General features: G+C 39.9%; 1 protein-coding gene and 1 long non-coding RNA gene across 3 annotated transcripts in view; one reads left to right on the plus strand and one right to left on the minus strand.

Moving 5' to 3' along the window:
* Window positions 1-100: 100 nt before the first annotated feature.
* LOC113022057 (uncharacterized) lies at window positions 101-3,635 on the minus strand. The gene is made up of 2 exons (XR_003272397.1): window positions 3,011-3,635; window positions 101-2,266 (listed from the first exon to the last, which is right to left on the minus strand). It is a non-coding gene; the product is annotated as an uncharacterized LOC113022057 (long non-coding RNA).
* Window positions 3,636-3,873: 238 nt separating this feature from the next.
* The window catches only part of dagla (diacylglycerol lipase, alpha), a 43,025-nt gene continuing 25,808 nt past the window's right edge, over window positions 3,874-21,090 (plus strand). For both annotated transcript variants that reach the window (XM_026167057.1, XM_026167066.1), the window contains exon 1: window positions 3,874-5,342. The gene's annotated coding sequence lies outside the window, so the exon portion shown is untranslated. The remainder of the gene's footprint in view (window positions 5,343-21,090) is intronic.

A 21,090-nucleotide genomic window follows, 5' to 3' on the forward strand; every position in this document is an offset into this window, starting at 1 on the left:
GATTTTTAATAGACATGTAAATATAAAGTTCAGATGAAACTGGGTATCATTTATAACCCATTTAAAGCTGAAGTTGTGATTAAAGACATACTCACTTGGGTTGGTTCACTACCTTTAATAAAGTTGGGTTTCACTTTCTTTTTACACATTAAGAAGTTTGGGAGCTAAGGGGAGGGTGCATAAGGTAAATATGTTATAAATATATAAAAAAATATATCATAACCATCAATACTATCATTACAGCCACCATACTATACCACAGCATACCATCACCCTCATTATCATCGTATGTAACATCGCCATCATTTCCATCACTAACATCACACATTATGACAATGTTTATATAATTTAACTTGCTACCGCACGTGTGCTAAATGAGGAGTCCTATCTGAATTATTGCATTTATACGCTGTTGAGATTATGAAAATAGGAATTTTCTTCTTCTTCTTCTTTTTTTTTTGGTACACTGTATTGTACAATGTAAGGTGAAGTTTGTTTCAGTGTTGGCATAGGCCATCTATGTTTTGGACATGCTTGGGGTGCTAAGTGTAGTGATGAGTGCTGAGTGTTAGCACAATGTTAATGGCCAGTAATGTGTAAAATGTATACATATCCTTAAAGTTAAATATGTGTTAGAACTGTCTTATGCATCTACTTATGGAACGGGGGACAATCCCCCCCATGAGCTTTGCAATGTGAGTTGGAAATAATGTGTACAGCTGTACAAGTTAATGAGTGCAGGAACAAAAACCGAGACTGCTTTTTTCCCTTTTGATTAAACTACAGTTCTATCCAACTATAGAACAATAGTTCATGCACACCACACTTTCATTGTATAAGAGTATTCGGGATGCTCTCATTACTAATTCCTAAATGAGGTTGACAAGGTTTAGAAAACATAAGAGGGGCAGAGGGAGGACAGAAATAACTATCATGTTTTGGCAGCAGGCTTTTAACCTGATACACAACACTAATGGCTGTTCAGCCTGCTACAGCTAAACATCTACTGTAAGATGTAAACAGATTGAAACAGCATGACTGCGGCTGCTGTGTAAGACACGAAAGGTTATTGATTTGTGATATAATTTGACAGTAAAATAAATCTGCTTATTCTACAATAATAAATAACTGCACTATTATACTCTGGTCCACAGTATACATATTTTACATCCAACGACCCTTCATGTGCCATTCCTCGACCCCTGCATACTTATGTGTTCTCTCTGAATTTTTATTGTGTTGTACTTGCTTGTGTTCGCCAGTTCGATGTCTCATACGCTCTATACTAATAGAGGAACTCAGTACCTTCCATTAGGCTATCAATGATTTAGCCAGAGTAGCTTCAAAACACCACAGTGCACAATCCCAGCTATTCTCTGCTCTTCTCTTCCAACAGTCTCATTTTAAAGTAAAGTAAAAACCTAGAACTCTGATAGCTGCTATTCATATTTCAAAGGTTCAATATTATGATTTGAGGCTTCACGTGTTTCTTTTAGCAAAGTGAACCAAGCTCATTTCTGGTGCAAGAATGTACAAATATTTAAACATTTTTGTCAATATTTGTTCAAATTAGATTAAACCAGACAAAGCAGCTGAATAAGCTACCTTTAAGAGTTCAGGTTTTTAGCTCGGCGTAAGGTTTTTTTGAGTGTGTTTTTTATAATTATATAATTACACTTCAGATGCAGTATTGTAGCAAATTCATGCATATAATATGTGTAATTATGCTCCATATACAGCCTTGATCGGAAATCAAATGAGTTGATTCACTACAAGTGAAAGCAGGGCTAAAAAAAACAAAAAGAAAAAGTCCCCAATCTTTATCATGATAGTCTGTGAACCAATCAGCAGCGACCATCTAAGTCATCAACCAATAAATACCCCAACTTCAGATAATGATTTGGTTTTAATTTCTCCTCGCCAGTAGCAATACTCCGAGCAAAATGGCTCCCGCAGCAATAACGGCCCCACCAATAAGAAAGGGCTTCAGGTGTTCCAGAGAGTCTGTGCCGGAGGCTGCAGCTTCGTCACCTGCTGCTGCTGTCTCTGTTTCCGCTGCTCCATCCTGCGCAGGAGGGCGATGCTCCGGCTCAGGAGCTGCAGGGGCAGGGTCAGACTTGCGTGGGGCAGCCGGCTCCTTTTTCTCCACTTTAGGTGCTGCCTTTGGAGCTGAAGTCCCAGGCTTGCCTTTGGCTTCCATCAGCTCTGAGACAGAGGTGTGGTCTGGTCACAGGATACTTTATAAGGTCAGCTCTGTGCTGCTTCACTGAGGAAAAAAAAAAAGACAGCAAACAGACATTGCCAGATTATCCCTCTAAACTGGGCTCAGACATCATGTCATATGCTCTGTTGAGTGTAAAGCCACTGGCATATGAAAGACCACCTGATAATCATGGATTCACCTTACAGCAGTGAAGCAGTCGTGAGGCGATAGGGCCTTAAATGTGACCTTGGAAATATGACATTGATAGGAATGCTCTGGTGCTTATAGGGGCTCGAAATTGTTTATTTTGGTGACATCTCCTGTGACACGATCTCCCACTGAAGGAAAAAGAAGCCACAGAAGCGTCCTATGTTAAGGTTTTTCATGGGACAATCTTCTAGCTTTATAATGGAGGCAAGGGGGGAGGAAAGCATTGCATCTGCAGAGCTGATGTAAGGCTTTAATCTTTACTCCTTTGACCGTGAGAAGAGCCTATAGTGGAAATGCAACATGAAGATTTTATCTTTTTTCCCCTCCTTGTTCTCTATTCTGTAAAGCCCGCATGAGTCATTTGTGCTATAAATGTAGGACAAGATGGAGGAAAGAAATAAGGAGTACAGTCACTGCAACAGAGGAAATCAGGGAAAATGCTAATTAGAACAAACGAAGAGGAATAAATACAAGACAAGACTAAAAGAACGCATTATTCAGCTTCAATATTACAAAATGCATGTTGGACGCAGCTTAACAAAAAAGTCCCCTGTTATACAGGAAATATCTAATAGAGGAAATATAGTTTTCACCTACCTATCCAGCAGCACTATATATATATATTACAGGGATAACGGGTGGTACAGAAAACACGGCAAAAGTTGAATGTCCTTAACGTAGGAAGGTGGGAGACAGCGGAGAGATGGAGGACGCAGAAAGCAGACGGCAGGAAAATGAGAGGGAGAGGACGAGAAACTGGGACGTACCATCAGGTGCTCAAATTAGGGGGAGTCGACTCCTGGATCACGTCTTTTTGAGATTATTGCGCAAGCACAGACCCGCTGTCTTATTATCGGCTAAATAAATGGGATTTCCTTCATTATTTATCGAGTTTATATTACTGTGATCATTAAACTAGTCAAATACAGGCTAATACATTAAAATAACTTGTTTTTTCGTTTAGAAGCATTTTTTTTAATTATCTGTCGATAATCAGACAGCTAACTGCAAATAAAACAGTTTCTGTGGATAAAAGGAGCTGACTTTAATCTTACAGGATTTCGGGGGTGTATTGGTATGTCGTTGCAGTATGGCCATCAATTATTAACCTTTTACCCAACCTATAAGACGTAAGAGTAGAGTGACGTAGGCTAGAGACGCTATTCATAACGTAAAGGCAACATCCTCCAAATTAAAGCGGAAAATCAAGGCTTTAGCGTCACTGGGTACATGAACAATAAATACATTAACAAATAATTACAATAATAAAATAAATTATATAAATATACATTTATTAAAATGTATAACATATTCTTTATTCTAAATATATTTTATATTCTAAATATCTGATTTCTTTTGGTTACATCATAGTTACATAACACTGGACAAACGTTTGCATGTGTGTGTGTGCGCAGATACAGATTTTGAAGTTGAAACAAAAAGAAAAAATTTTTTTCTAAAAGCTTCTTTTTTTTTAGATGTTTGTTTAAAAAAAACGTCCCAGTGCTCAGCTCTTGGTTCACTTTTCCATGTAAAAGTGAAGTCCTGTGGCTGCAATGGCTCTTTGTTCTCACGAGGATTTTCGCATTTATTTCTTCTTTTCAAGACCACGGCAAGATGTGCAGCAGCCCCGACGCCATTTATATGTCGATCCAAAGACCAAAGTGATATCTCAAGATAGTAACTTGCAAATTAAGAGGCTACCGGTCCGTACCAGCTGACGACACACACGCGCACAACCCAAAAGGAAATTTTTTATTACATATCCAGATCTTCTTACACAATATGGATTTGATTTATTATCTGCAAGGAGCACGTCATATGAGGGGAAAAATGGGTGGGGGAATTGGGTCATGATGTCATGCAAAATAAATTATTAACGGCGTTTATCCATGTATCCCAGTGTCGTCACCGAGTGTGAGAAAGCGTGCATGCGCAGAACAACCGTTCCCACTTCAATAAGTTGACGTTTCTGTTGTTTCTTGCTGTGAATCGCGCGCAGAGCTGAAAAGCTTGCTCAAACTATGAACTGAGCGAACAAAACAAAACAGAAAAGAAAAAAGAAATCACTGTCGGATCTCCCCCTGGGTCTTTCTAGATGACATCACAAAGGGGAGCGGCAACCTCTGAAAGAAAAGAAAAAAAAAAAGCACCGCTCTCTTTGAAAACGTTTGCTGATAATTCACAAACCACCGGTGGCGCCCTTTCTCCACAGCACCTCCACGGAGTCTGTGGTCTGCCATTTACTAAAAAAAAAAAGGGGGGGACGAGTCAGGTGTGCGTAAACATAAAGCTGCCCTGGGTTTGCGCAGCCAAACACGGAAGGGGAATAGCCAATTCGTACGCGTTTTTCGGTGGGAAAATATCCTAGGGGATGGGCTAGATTCTCGGGAACTGCTGCCGTCCGTGTCGGGATTCGGGAGTTGTCCGGCTGTTGGCACATACACACACAAGCTACAAACAACAACGTGAAACCCGAAGGGCTCGATATGTTCGCTAATCCCAGGGGACTGTAATTCTCTTTCATGGATCGAAATAGTCATGCAGAGCTCGGACGTGAAAACGACCACCACAGCCGACGACGTGTTGCAATTAAGCGGAGAGCCGAGCCGCCAGTTTCCAGCGCTTTCAAAACGGCCGTGTGATTAATTACAGCTTCGACTGTGCGTCTCAGGATTGCCTGACAGCCGGGAGGTAACCGAGGAAGCTCCCGGTCTTTGATGTCTCTGGGTCCATTCATCCTTCTGTTGTAATGACGTCTGCACGGTTATTTTAATTCCATCGGTGAGGCGTTTGAGTGTTCATCCAGCCCCCAACCTTCAACCGGTGTCGGGGACGACGAGCCTGAGGCGGGTCGACAGTCGCAAGGATATGGAAAAGAGAGCGGAACCGATGCAGTGGGTCTTGGCAAGGCATCGTCAAAACACAGGTGAGCAGTAGCAGCAAACGGATGAGACTTGACTGTAAAGCCGCCTTTAGTTATATGCACACGCAGGGCAGCAAAGCCCGCCACGACACGGCCAGCGTGACCCGGCTTTTAAATCCACGTCTTAGCGCTGTTTGAGGCACATTTCTTAGGCCGTATCCTCATTTGCTGGGGCGGCAGGATGTCACCTCAAGCAGCTGTCCTGATTGCATGAGACTGGGTACTACTGCCACTGATGGTGATCGACTTGTTGGAATCACACGTTAAGGTGCTGGAGCAAAATACAAACATCAGCTAACAGCGGTGTGAGTGCTTTTTATTCTTGTGTGTTTCACCTTTATTTGTTAGAAATCACACAGGAAAATAATGGCAGTTTTTTTTCACAATTTACAAGAATAAGTAGTGCAGAAGACCTCTTTACTCTGTGGTGTTTGTCTCCTCATTTAGTAGGTAACTCATCAATCCCCTGTTCTTTAACATTACTACAGAGGAGCCTTTCCAACAAGGCTTTAAAGCCTGACCAGTACATTATCCAGACTTTATGCTTGCACGCTTCCCTGCAAAAAAAGGGACCTGGCACAGTGACAGTAATGGGGACTGTCACACCTCTTTATCATTCACACTGAATATTTCACAGCTAATTTGGGCCCTTCTTTTCTCACGACTTCCAGTTGTGGATCCATGCTTTTCTCTTTTCTATCTATATTTTCATGCCCACTCAAAGTGCTCTGCCTTTATGAAGCCACGATGGATGAAAGATGACCGCAGGGTGTAAGGAGAATGTCAGGCTGTCCCAAAGTGGATAACAAATGCCTGAAAAATAGCAATATGCTGGTTTAAGAGAATGACACAGTATTTGAACAAAACAAGAGATGAGAGCAGGAAATGTTGGTTATTACTCATACAGTGGCACTCACTGTTGTCAAGATCTGTTGTGGTCTTTGGTTTTATATTAAGGTGCTTAATATGTTGTTTATGAGCTGCAGCGAGGCATGTTTATGACACACAGATAAGTACTGGACTATACCCATGCATACATATCTCATTTCGTTTATGATTTCTGCACAGGAAACTGCATAGAGGAATTTTTGGCACCCTCCTCCAAAAAAGCTTTTAGCCATCCCCAAAGGAAGTTTCACCCAGCGCTTTCCAGTAATACAATAAAATAAATTTTTTTTAAACCGCATTCGTGAATTAGGATTTCATCTGCTGCAGCTTAATTGTATAATGTGTCCGAAATAAAAACAAAATACCCAAATTTCCCTCTGATAAGCTAACAGACATGTTGCCTTTACTGTGCTATTCAGTCAACCTCTGAAGGCCCATTCTGATTCAGAATATCCCTGACAGGGTTCTCTAGGGTCCTACATTACACCTATAACTTGCATATCCTTTATGTATTTAATCAATATTGTAGTCCACGTCCCCACCTTAACCCTCCATGCACACATACATGATTGTAAAGGGTGTGGAAAAGCTTCACACAAACAGGAAAGGAGGGGAAAACCCAGTTAATTTAGGTTTTGCGTGAAGATCTTGTAAGGGTGAAGATTTTTTTATTTTTCTTCTCATTCATTTTTAAGCTCATTGCTAGTTTTCCTGAGATCAACTACAGCTAAGTGTTTTTGCAAAATAAGCCAGTCAGGCCATTCCTGGCTATGTCAGGCTGCATCAACACCAGTGTAAACACTTGATTCACTGGTGTCCCTGTGAGGCTTCTCTCCTAATGAAAACCAAGTGCCTCCAGCAGAGTCCTGGTGGATATGTTGTCTCTTTGTTTTCCCCATCAGTTTTTGCGAGAGTTTCTGTTACGTCACCTCTTCTTGTGCTAGAAAACTGCCTGCCTTCTCGTCTTCACTCTAGACTTATTAATTTAATCTGATGTAACAGGTCTAATGCTGGTGTTTGGTTTTTCACAGCGAGTTAAAGAGTCAAAAGGCTTTTAGATAAAGCAACGGAGAACATTTGGCAGTATTTATGGAAGTGCAGATGACAAAAAGCATTAATTATCGACCGCATCAATGCATCTTTTTGCAAGGGTGTAGATATATTGTTACTCGTTTATGCTTTCTGATTTGGACTTCTGTACAACAATCAAATTACCCCTTTGAGCCAACACTTGGTGAACATTGGGAAGGTAAAAGTCCCTTTTAACAGGAAGAACCCTCTAGCAAAACCAGGCTCAAGAAGGGACAGCCATCTCCCGTGACTGGTAGGGGGTGAGGGGAGGAAGACCGGACAAATGTTACAGCTTAAGGGAGAGGAGGAGGATGAGAACGTGCAGTTGACATTTACAGTAATACATTTTATTTTTGGAGTTTACAGTAGGAATGCAATCAGTGTAACGGTAACCAAAGCAGCTGACAGTAACACACTGCAACGTTTATGTTCTGTACAGAGCAGTGCTGTACAGTTTGTTACCATTAGGGATTATAGTAGGCACACTGCAAAATACCTGTTTACCGACAAGTCTAGCTGCCAAATCCATCCATCCATTCATCTTCACCCTGGACAAGTTACCAGTCTGTCGCAGGGCTAAAGCTTGAGTTAAACTTCTGTGGGAAAGCTGCGTCCTAACTGACAATGTGACTGGAAACTCAATATTGTAACCATCCACGCCATTCAAGTCATTGTGCTACGCATCAACCCAACGTGTAATTACATTTATTGGGACATGCATGTCAGGTTACGTAGAAGTTAAAAGACTCAAGGTTAAAACTGGGATCCGGTTATGACGTAAGTTATGGCATCAATGGGATGCAGAAGTATAATTAACGTGTAACACAAAGAAACCATTCACACGCACATTCACACCTAAAGGCAATTCACCAGTTAACTGTATGTCTTTTTACTGGTATTTAATTGTAATGCTTTTAAACAGAGTTACAAAGATCAAGGCACTGTTATTGATAAGTAGACAGTAAAGTCATAGAGTTAATGTCCTTGGAAGTTGGAAGTTGATGATGAAATATACAAGCATCTTTGAGGTTTTTTTAGACTGTCTTGATTAATTTTCATTTTTTGAAATTCTTGTAAGTTTGGCTTTTCATAAATAACTTGTTCATGTGCATGAGTCAGAAGCCAGTAGCTGTGGCTGAGCTGTGATAAACACCTTGTATAAAAGGAAGACTGAGTGGAAGTTTTTTGGATTTACGGCGCGTGAAATTTTACGTTTAAACAAGACACTTCTGCCGAGTTCCTCAAATCACCTAAACTGAGAAATTAAATGAGGGCAACAGAACAGTTTTAGTTGAGCTATAAATATTCAGCTCAAAATGATAATGCCATAGGCCCTTGAAATTGAGTTTCATTTTCTCATGTGTGTCAAGAGTCCATTTCAGCATTAAAGGGTACTTATTTTCCTGTTAGGCTACATCATGCTACAAGGCAGGATTTTAATAGTGAATACTTTTCTTTGAAATGAGCTGAAACTTGCAGTAGTTCACAACAGGCTGGAAATGTGTTCCAGTGACCGCTGTGTATTTGCCTGACATGGCATTGGAAGTGCACGAATGATCCAGCACAATTAACATTTTCAAATCTGCTATTTTAAGTCCCTGTTATCTCCGCTATATATGTAATACTTTGCATGTGCCTGAATTTTAGGTTTTATCTTCTTCACTGTGAATCGTTGCCGGTCCAAATAACTCATAAATAAAAGGGAAACATTCACACATAAATGAGCTAGTATTGATTATCTGACAGGTGTTGTTTGTCGGCGTCCCCTTCCGAACAGACGTGTATGCTTTCCAAAATCTGCAAGCCGCACCCGTGATCAGACCCGTGTTCAGTGGAAGTACGTGGAAGAACGTCTATTTGATGTTCCCCAAGAAATGCAACAGTGCTATGGCTGCAGTAGAGTGTTGCATGGGGAGAATTGATGAAGTCACTATATGATCGCATACGATGAAAAACACATTCGTATATAGTATGTGGCAGCATGCCACAGACAGGTTGGCAGACCACATATGTTGCCAGCCGAACACACAAACACATAAAAGCATCATCATGTATACACAAACACACGCATGCAATCTGCGGCGCACATACTATCACATCAAGTGGAAGAAGAGAAAATGGAGTGGGAAGAGGTGAAAGGGATTGAGTGGGCGGCGGTGGGAGAAAAAGATGGAGAAAGAGGCAGAGGGAGAGTAGGAGTGAGCGGCACATGGCTTTCAGTCTAAAAAAAGATGAGCAACGCGAAACCAAAACCAGAATCTGGATTAGCTTGATAAGGAAGAGGAGGGGTTGTGAAGGGGAGGGCCGGAGGAGAAAATGTAGATGCGTGTGCATCTGCACCGAAAATGGTGCTCATAAATGTCCTCTAAAATATGAATACTGAATGAGTGTGTGGGTAGGAGAGAGCATGAAGATGGGGAGATGAGAAAGAGAGAGGGTGAGATTCTTTAGGATGGACAGAGTGGTGCTGTCGTGTGACAGAACGGGGAGAGACGGGATCATTAGAGACAGCAGAGCCAGGGATGTGACAAACGCTGGAGAGAATCTTGATCTGAGCAGAGTGTAACACTGACCCAGGCAGAAAAAGAGAGAGACTGGAGCAGATGGATGTATGACAGCGAGCAGAGGAGACGGAGAGATTTGGTTATGTGCCGCAGTCACATAGTCATGCCAACCCAGCATAACCTCAGCATTTTCTGTAGACATTCTTAGTAGCCTGTCTCTCCAGAACTGTGCCCAACACCTCACTACATGCCAAACTCTCTTCAGCCTGCCATGTCTGTCTCAAGTCAAGTAAATATATATATTTTTTCTCCTTTCTATCTCATTCCCATTGATTTTGAAGACATAACGAGCTACCTGCTGCATGCCTCTATGCCCAACTGTGTGCTCGCAGAGCCTGTCTTTAATTATAGATCACCCTTTAATGGTGCACTAGTTAAATAACCCTTTCACACATAACCCCAGAAATATCACACAACATTAACGTGAGTCAGTCCAGTCTAGAAAGCAATTCCACTAGATAATGTCTTATGGAAGAAATTCCGTCATTTATAATTGGCACACAAATGTCACAGAAATTATACCTGTACATTTTGTGTGTACAGTCACAATTTCAGACACACTTTTGTGAATGTACAACATTTATATTCTTATCTACTTCAAAGATATAAATTTTTAATTCAGAAACCGAAGGGGCCACATGAATATTTACATCCTATGGATGAGGAGTTGCTGCAGAAACTGTGTGCATGCTACAGAGAATTTCAGGTACCTAGAGGATGCAGACCTCAGGTAAAAGCAGGAATCTCCTTTTTTTTTTTTTTTTTTTGGGATACACATTAGATCCTCTCCTCTCTCCCACGTCCCACCAAAAGCTAACAGGTAAACTTTTCAAGCAACCCCAGTCGCATAACCTAATTCTGTTCAAAAGATGTCATGTGAATAAATGAAAAGTGGACTAATTACTGAATATAGTGCATAGCTGTTAGTTTAGTAGCAGGCTAAACTTGGATTAAAATTAGATACTATGTTTATCGCTCAAAAGTGTGTATTTACTGTCTGTCGCCGTTTTGGATGGACACCCAAAAAAAGAAACATGTTCCAGACTGGCATCAAGTAGTGTCACCCACTTGACAACATGTTCCATCTTTGTCTGATGTTATGATGTAAAATACATAGATTACTACACCTGCAGAGCTTCCCAATTTCCCATCATTCTTAGCGTTAGACTTAAGAAAGGTGTAAACCCGTAAAAACCTGTAAAAGCTCACTTGCTTGTTGTAATTTCATAGGTTTACCCAAAATCTGCTTTTGCTCTGTTGGTTCAAATGTTACCTGTTACTAAGGGTCTACTGGTGTTCACACCACAAAGTATCACAGTGTCTGTGAATAGGTAAACCTTTAAGCAGAAGCATAACCTATTCCTGTTCTGTCCATGACTGGCTCAGTATGCTCAGTATGGTGTATTTAAACACTAATTGGAGGACATAATTATGAAAAAGATTTCGCCGTCATTTTTATGCATTGAAAACATGCACTGCTATAACTATGGAAAAAAAAGAAAAGTCAAGCTGCATAAAAACAGCAAAAAGAATTTTTTTTTTTTTTTTTACAGTGACCTTTTAAGCACACAGTGTATGATTGCAGAATATGTCAGTGTCAGTTTTCAAGTTTTTCATATTTATTAGGGGTGGAAGAAAAAATCAATACAGCATAGTTTCACAATCCATGCAAGGACACCAAATATCAATTTCTTATTAAATAAAGTAACAAAGTAGGGCTCGTTTCACCTGATAGGAAGTAATCTTTCTGCAAGCAATCACATCTGACTTGAAATCACAGCAATCACTCTCAGAGAGATTGTCAGAGGTTTGCAAACAGATGCAGACAGATTGCCAACACATGACCCCATTGAGTCACAGACTGACTGCAGACGGACTCTGTCTTATGTCAACATTTATGGCAGGTTTTGGTGGCAGTGTCGGTATGTTTGACAGTCTCATTTAGTGGCACAAAGTAACTGCAGTGAGATAAAATTATCCCATTGGTTGAAACAGTTTAACTTTGAGGATGTAATTTGCTGTTGAAAAGACATAACAAATTACAATATATCTTATTGCAGTACTCCAGATATGTTAAAAATTGCATTAATATCGTAATGTAGGGTACCTGGTGATTCCCACTTTTAATATTTATTATTGTAAAAAAGAGTGAGTGGTGTTAGAAATGTTTGGTTCAGAGCAGGGAATTGTATTCCTGATCATAATGGATTAATATTTCTCAGCTGTTTGTTTTCAGACCACTCAGTAAGTTGTGCTCTCATCCCTCTGTGTGAGGAGACGCTTGCCTGACGAACTCAATGTTCTTGAGCTTGGTTAGAGTGTTGATAGATGGGGAGGTTGCGCAGGGAGAGGGTGTGATAGAAAATAAAGGGCCTCTAACCAGCGGGCTGTGGGCCACAACTTGGCTTGATGCTGCTGCAGCAGCAGGCTCACTTTGAGGAAGAGGATATTAAAACACCTGCTGATAGTCATACCAACCAGCAACTTGCTCTCTGTAAAACAAAGAACGGGCAGCAGTGCTGAATGTTGTGGTTCCTGTATGTGCAGATTTTAGATTCAGGTCCAGTATTCGTGACTCACCCAGTGGTGTAGTGTATTGATACGTCAGCAGTGCTCTGTGTAATTATTTCAGCAGTAAGACCTGGTGAGTTGTAACGTTTCCCTTTTTGTTAGCAACAGCTCATTTATGTGTAGAGATGGGGAAATGACTGCAGTTTTTCAAAACATGTACAGGCAATGTCCAAGTCGAGAATAGGGATTTCATTAGGGCTTTGCTTGTGAATAAGATGCATCGTGCAGTTCACACAGAATCAGTTTGTGTAAAACATTTCAGAGGCAGTGCTGTGCCCGTTTAACTCGTTTGTCCCAGTCAAAGACAAAGGCATAGTGACGAAAAGGGAACCCTGTCATTGTTGCTACATCATTGTCACTGCATCGCATGGGTGTGGGCCTAGGCGTGGGGAGCACAAAAGCATTGCTCACGTGCATCGATACATTGTCGTCTCCTCTGAACGCACGCGGCTTGGATGCAGATGGAATCTGTAGTTCTGGATGAGAGTCGAGAGTTTGTGTGACTCATGCTTCATGCAGAATGCATCAATCATAGCAGAGTCAAGAACCGCAGTTCACGCTGGAGCTGTCTGCATAGTAGAGTTTCTTTTTAGGTCAGGTTTTAGACATTTAGATGCTCTTTTGATCTCAGGTTACGAACACGGCAGGGAGTGTGGCAGCTTCAGGTGCTGCAGCGAAATGCGTTTTATTGCAAAAATGTCAGTTCATTAAGAACTATTAACATCAGCATCGACATTAGATGGGCTTGGCTTTTATCTAGGCTAGGCATCATGGTCAATATCATGTATTATGGAGCAAAAGATATGCAGATTCGATCAATATGCACAGCAATGGAGAAATTGACAATTTGGATTTGAAAATGTATAGTTTTATTTTGAGGAAAAATAAAAAGTCACGTAGTTTGTGAAGATTTGCTCTGCTTAGTGCATCAGTGTACCTTCAAAGTTTAAAAAACAAAAGCAGAAACAGAAAAATCAAACAGTGGTTATGTTTCACTGATGGCTGATGTGAAATATGCTACCCCCAGTGCTCACAATATTGAACGCTATATGTACTGTATAAAAAGTGAAATCTAATTTGTGTAAGCCTAAGTGTTATGTAATTACATTTTAGGGAAGTCAAGGATTCCACGAAACAAGGGGAAACGAGCCATGCCTGAGACAGATCTACGAACCCGCATAAAAAAAAAAAAAAAGTTAATAAAAAGTCGTTTCTATATCAGGCGTGCAACAGTTGTTTAATTTTCACCTTGGTCTGAAACATTTTCTTTGTCTCTTTTGGTTATTTTATGGTTATTAAAAATAGTACTCGAAACAATATATGGACTTTGTGCCTTTGTAAGTAAAAATGTATCAAGTAGTAACATCCAGTAAGCTACATTTAAACTCTACATCGCTGCAGCTGTAGAAGTGCTATGCCGATGACAAGTCCCGATAATGATTTTTTTCACAACATAATTTGTGCTCCAGCAACACTGTTCAGGTGTAGCTTGGCTTGAAATAATGGCTTTTGAGGACAGTGAATTCCTGATGTGTGAAAGTAGGATTAGTCAGCTTAGTCTGTCAGAAAGTGTCTTTTTTTTGCTGTGTGCTGGTTGTGAAATGATCATTATGTTACCATAAATAACAACAATTTATGGGAGAACCAGGGAGGCTTTGTTTGTTTGTTTGTTTGTTTGTTTGTTTGTTTGTTTGGGGTTTTTGTATGTAACGTCCCTCGCATGGAGTTGGTGTCCTATTTTTATTTTGGGGATGGGATTTTGCAGCCTTTCTATATCCTTTTTTTTTTTAAATGTTTAGTTTTCAGGTTGCAAATATCCAGCTCTCTGGTTTAATCACAGATTCTAAACTAATTAAGGAGGTTAAGTTTACCAGGGGAGCACACTGAACATGCAACATGGTTTGAAATTGCTATGGAGATTGGATATTCCATTTAATGAAGATGCTTTATGAGAGTCAATGTGATTTAATCCCCTGAAGCCCAATTGCACATTACATCCTGAGCACATGAGCATAATTCCCTTGAATTTTTTTTTTTAAACAATCAGTTTTCAATTTTCTGTTAGACGATGACCCAGAACCTTGAAGTTGATCGAGGTCAACTTCAATTAATCTGTCGCTAACTAATTCAAATTCAAATTTTATTTGTCACGTACACAGTCATACACAGTACGATATGTAGTGAAATGCTTGGACAACTGCTCGTGACCTAAAGAGAACAAAAAAGGAAAAGGCTATGAATAAGATAGGAAATAAATATGAAAAATTAAAAAGGGTAAATTTAACTAGGAAGGAATAAAATATAAATTAAGGTTAAAAATGAAATAACTGTACAACACAAATTAGAATGAAGGGTAAATTTAACTGGGAAGAATAAGATAAAGATAAATATATAAATTAAAGTTGAAAATAAAATAACTGTACAACAAAATACACAATACACAATATAGAACTATATAAGAATGTATGAAGAAATCTAAATCTAAATAAATATATACACAATAACAGCAGCTGTACAAGTATTAACCGGAAATGAAGAATATAGTGACCAGTGTTGTGCAAAAACAAAGTCCAGAAAGTCCAGTGTGTGTGTAAGAACTATATGTGTGGGTCAGTACTGTGTGGTGGTGTGATTGAGAGACCGTATCGCCTGCGGGAAGAAGCTCCTCCTCAGTCTCTCTGTGTTGGTCTTCAGGGAGCGGAATCGCTTTCCTGACCTCAACAGAGAGAACAGTCTGTTGTTGGGATGGCTGAGGTCCTTCACGATCTTCCTGGCCTTGGTCCAGCACCGCCTGCTGTAGATTGAGTGCAGGTCAGGGAGCTCGGAGCGGATGGTGCGCTCAGCTGACCGCACAACCCTCTGTAGAGCTCGTCTGTCCTGCATGGTGCTGGTTAAGAACCAGGTTAAGATGTTTCCCGCCAGGATGCTCTCTATGGTGCACGAGTAAAAGTTCCTGAGCACCTTGGAGGGCAGTTGGAAGTCTCTCAAGCGTCTGAGGTGGTAGAGACGCTGTCGGGCCTTTTTCACCACGGTGTTGATGTGACAGGACCATGAAAGGTCCTGCGTGATGTGAACTCCGAGGTATTTGAAGCTGTCCACTCCTTACATATGTATTTTCCACTTTCATTGCTCAAATAGCCTGGTGTACCTGTGGAAGGAAGGAGGAATGTAATGAACATAATATCAGGATGACGTGTTTGCATTTGACTGCGGTGAAAAAATTGTCAAAGTGCATCAGCTAATGCCTATAGTTGAGGCCAAACAGCACCACTAATAGGCTAACGTCCTCTGTGTGATGGATGGGAAAGCCCTTGAGGATGCAGTTGCTTTTTGTGAGGATGTCGAGTTGAGATATGAGATTGATGGTCATAGATGTTCATGAAATTTGGCTTTCAGAGTTTTGTAGTTGGAGGTCAGCACTGATTAGTTATATGCTGAACTGATTGAAACAGTAATCAGCACGGTTTAGCTTAAGATGAGCACACTATCGTACTCTCGACTGTTTTGAAAAACCTCTTAAAATGCTTATAACCACAAACGGAAGTTCAAGTCTGGTCTTGAGCTTGTCACATTCCAGTCATTCCCTAATGGACTTAGAAAACACACTGGTGCAATCAATTGAAGTACTGACTGTCCTTAAAATGTGTCCGATCTTTTGTTGCCAAACAGAAGCCTTGAAAATGACGATACCATAGATTAAAGATGGGAACAACACAATCCAGCCTGGATGTGGTTGTGCTTATTATTACTAATGAGACTTCAGCCACAAAACAACAGTACTCACAGAAATGGACTGTTCCAGCTTCTCAGACCTGAAGATTTGCTGTTTTTCCTCAGTCTCATGTTAATGTAGATAGTAATCACTCAGGATGATTTAAAGGCACCTTGTGTGACTTATTGTGAAAAGTAATCAGCGGTGCTCCTACTCGTAAGTTTAAATCAAACAAGATCAGCATGAAAAGGAATAAGAAATTTAAAAAATGAGTACACGATTTCTAAAACACTTGAAACTTTCTGATATGCATGAACTCTCTGACTTTGACGTGCTAACAAGAATTAGATTGGACAGATACACACCACTCTCCCTAAATGCATCTATTCTGATAAGGTTAATTAAAGTTAGGAACGTGTGCGTGTGTGCGTGCGTGTGTGTGTGTGTGTGTGTCATCGTTTTTTAGCTTCAGTGATCTAATGCTCTTGGTGACACATAAAATAAACCTGTAGTATTTATTTAGATAATGACTCTTGAGATTAAATGTCTTTTTTTTTTTTTTTTTTTTTTTTGAGTCCTGTAAAACAATAGGAGCAGTAAAGTCAACAGTGGTTACGGTCGCTAGTAGCGCCCTCATGTATGCTTTCAGCAAAAATACATAAGTACATATGTCAAATGTACAAGTTTTAAAGACTATAAAATAAAAGTAACCAAAACCTTTAAACTTCTGGACCAGTAAAGGCTAAAACATCAGTTAAAGTAATAATCAGGCAACCTGCACAATCCTGCAGCTTTTAGATGCATCCCTGCTCCAACACAGCTGAATCAAATGGTTGGATGTATGTAAAGCTTACATGCATTCATACATGCCTTTTAATACTAAATAACTCTACAGCCCTCACATGCACACTCATATCACTGCTTGGCCTGCAGCAGCTGTGTCTCATGTTTAACTGCTTCATATTTTTCCCATCATATAGTTTAATCTTCCTTTGTAAACCCTGCTGCCAGCACTTATTCATAATTGTGATTAGTCTGATGCTGGCAAAGCCTCCCCTTTCGTGTGAGCGTGGAGGGGAAATCCTGAGTTATCTTAGTGAGTTGATAACCAGCTTCGTGTGACCACTTACCCTGATTGCCAGTGTCGCGATAAATGAATCCAGATAAGGTAACAATACCTTGGGTATATTGGACTTGCTTCGTAGTAGATGATCCAGCTCCATCCATCCAGCAAGTTGGTCTTGATTTGGTAGCTGAATGAAGATAGCAGAATGTATACCAGTCGTTTGTAGAGCCTACGACTAAGCTATGCAAGTGGCCGCTGCTGTTGGTGGCATTTATGTTTGTGCTGGTGCATTACACATTAACAACCACAGCTTCGTGTCCTGGTGTTTTAAATCCGGATCTGGCCAATAGAAACAAATAAAATGTTGGAACGTTTTCCCCTCTTGGGTCCTCACTCTTTATTGTGGTCATTTAATTTTTTTCAGGGGCAAGCATATTTGTCCCTCTATTTTTTTTCCACTTCTTGATACATTCTCTCACATCAGTTATGATAGTTTGAGCAATCTCCCTGAAGGAAATTGCTGACATTTGTAAATCCTTATATTGATCATATGATTAGCCTTCGTTAACTGAGGCTATGGTTGTTATTCTCTCACTGATAAATTTAAGAAATGTTGTGAAATGTAGCTGAAAATGTACAGGAGGAATCAACAGGACTGAAGAGGCCAATGCAGGCTGAATCAGCCCAGTGTTTAGTTGCATTTCCTGGGAGGTTCAACTACGCGATGTAGATTTCCCACTGAAGCATAAATCAGGTTTAAGGCAGTTTGCATACGTCGTGTTCGGATATGTAATTTAGCAAATGCTCGGATGAAGGGAGTGTTTTTTTGTTTTGTTTTTTTTGGGGTTTTTTTGCAAAAAACGATGACATTTGAGGAAACAAAATACAACAAAGCCCCCAAACACCAGACAAAAAAAGACCTCCATATATCTGACACTTTCACATGAACAAACTTCACAGAGGAGATTTGCACTACACAAAAGCAACTGTCGCTCTCTTACTCCATTCAATTTCTAACCATGCTGTAATGTTTGTTTTTTTTTTTTTTTTCCACTTTTGACGCCTCTGCTGGGAGTTTAGTCTTATCGTACCAGCAGGCCTGGAGGAGAGAGCTGATAAGTGTCCCTGTTGGTGTGGAAGATTTTTCTAGATTTCTTTTTTTCTTTTTCTTTACTGGCCTGATTGTTTTGGCCTAAATGAGATTTTTTGGGGGGGAGTTCAGATGTTTCCTTATTTCTGTCCCCTAATTTTTGTTCTCCCTCCCTTCTTCCACTGTCCTCTTTAATGCCGCTCCAACCCAGATAGAGTTTCACAACTAGAGCTAAGATGACTCCTGGGTCAATTTACATTTTCTTGCTTCCCTTCGCTCTCTTACACAAAGCTGAGGAGCCATTTCGTAGACTGAATAGCTATAAAAGCTGGAATCTGCGGATCAGCATTTGTGTTATGACTTTTAGAATAATGTGTTGCCTTTTCTTTTTTGTGCATTGCCTCCTTTTCTGTGAATATTTACTGCATTTATCCAAAACTGTGCATTCAGGCTATTACACCATTTGCTGTGAAAGACTGAGAGTAAACTTTTTCAGCCAAACACAACAGCAGCTGATTTCACTGTGCTGTCTGTCGTCTAACGTTAAGTGTGCCAATCAGTGAAACCACCTGCTGTAATGCTTTGATTGAAACCAAAACCTTCACACATTTTACTGCTCATGGTTTGACCCCTTTGCTTTGATGCATTGTCCTCTTTGTAATCCTGTGCCAGCACAGCTCAGGCTGTGTTGCTGTGAAAACATTTTTGTGTAACTGAAACACTGAAGGAATTAGTTGTTTCTGGGCATAAATTTCACTGTAATAATTTTGCCAACTTCACAAGAAATAACTGGGGTTTTGTTTTGTTTTTTTGGTGTGTTATTTATAAGGTTTTGAAGATGAACTTTAAATTAAAAACTTCTGAGCTCTTGCTATATCATTGAAACAGCCACAATCTGGTTATTGGTGGGGCTGGAAACACTGTTGTGAAGGGGTGGGCAGTCAGATGGCCTTACAGTGTGGCATGCAATCCACTATTGGTTAAATTCTGTGGATGATATTAATTATACTCACCAGTCACTTCATTAGAATAGAATAGAATAGCCTTTATTGTCATTGTACAGAGTACAACGAAATTGGAGTGCCACTCCCTTGGTGCAAGTTTCAATAATAAATATAAATGTAAAATATAAAAAGTACAAAAAAACAATCGTAAGTACTCAAACAATAGTATGTACAATATATACAGGATAGCAGCATTATTAGGTAACCTGAATGAGTGCAGTTGGTGTTCATTTATGACCAGAGGGTACTAGTTTCTTGAACATGACCTTGAGTTCACAGTCACCAGATCTCAGTCCAGTGGAGAATCGTTGTGATGTGGTGAAACAGGAAATTCACATCATGGATTACAGCTGAGAAATGTGCAACACCTGTGGGATGCTGTCATGTCGCCTTGGACCAAAATCTCTAAATATAATTGGAGCAAAAATAAGATGCAGCACTTCCTAAGTTGGATCTTGAACTTATAGTAGAGAGTAGTAGATCCTTGCAGTCATATGTACAACAACTCATACAGTCACATGAGAGATGAAAGTGTCATTATATGATCTTTTGTTCAAATCACCCAGCCTTAAAGCCATTACACGCTGAGCACTTTGGAAAAAAGCGACACAAAATTCCTTATTTTTTGGGGATCTGAACTTGCTGTGTAACATATATACACAATGAATAGTATGTGTTTTTGCTGGAAATTAATTGTCAAATAATACACTGTGGAAAAAATGAAGTCGACATTATTTAGTGTTGAGCTGGTCCTGATGTTTCTAAACAAGACAAAGAAGACAAGATTCTGGGTTCAATCAGTTTTCATGAAAAGGCAGCAGCAGTGAGAATTTCATGGTTTGTTCCAGGATTTGAAACTGTATCACGATCGCTTTTGCACATACAGTCCTGATGCAAAGTTGAAGACCACTTGAAAAATGGCAAAAAAAATCATATTTTGCATTGTTGGAGCTTAACAAGTTTCCAAGTAAAGCTTCAACATGCAACAAGAACAACAAGAAGCAATGGGAGTACTAGGTTTGGTTGGCAACTACGTTGCTCAACCACAACTGTAAGCAGTAAAAACCTTTACACACCAGCCATGTAAAAGATCTGCCTCCTCAGATATGGTCCCAACTCTGCCAATAAAGCCCCTTTTCCATTAGTACCTACTTGGTACAAGGTTCCAAGTAGATCTTCAATATGGAACAAGAAGAAGCTGGAGTGAGACAAAACATTTTTTTGAGCATGCAATTTAGTGAAAAGACGCTTAAACTGAAACAGGCTGTTTTACAGCAGATCAAAAGTTTAGATCTACATGCCTTCAAAAAGCTAAATCTCTGCAAAAATGTGGATTCATTATCATTATGGGTATATTATTATGAAAGATCAAGTAAATTATGGAACATGAGATTTGCATTCACTTTTGTTAGTACTCATCATTTGTAAACTGGAATTGTCTACATTAGTAGGTTTTGGGTTTTTTGGGGTTTTTTTTTCAGTGTTTGTTTGTTTGTTTGTTTTTGCAGTTGCATTTAATCCCAGTTGATGATCTGATAAAGGAACGTTACAACATTGTAGGAGTGCGTGGGCCAGTATTTTTTACGTTTGTTCCAAACAATAAGGAAAACCTTTGATCTATATTCAGACAATGCAAATCAGTGCAGGTGTTTAAGCTCAAAGGGTACTTATCCACGGACCAAATGGGAGATCTCATTACTGAATAAAGGTGTAGAAAAGTCTGAGATGAGGGCCTATTATGCTTTTCCTTATTGGAATATGGAGCTGGAAATTGATGTAAAAGAC

The sequence above is a fragment of the Astatotilapia calliptera genome, chromosome 1, assembly GCF_900246225.1.
Source record: "Astatotilapia calliptera chromosome 1, fAstCal1.2, whole genome shotgun sequence".
Taxonomy (NCBI): Eukaryota; Metazoa; Chordata; class Actinopteri; order Cichliformes; family Cichlidae; genus Astatotilapia; species Astatotilapia calliptera.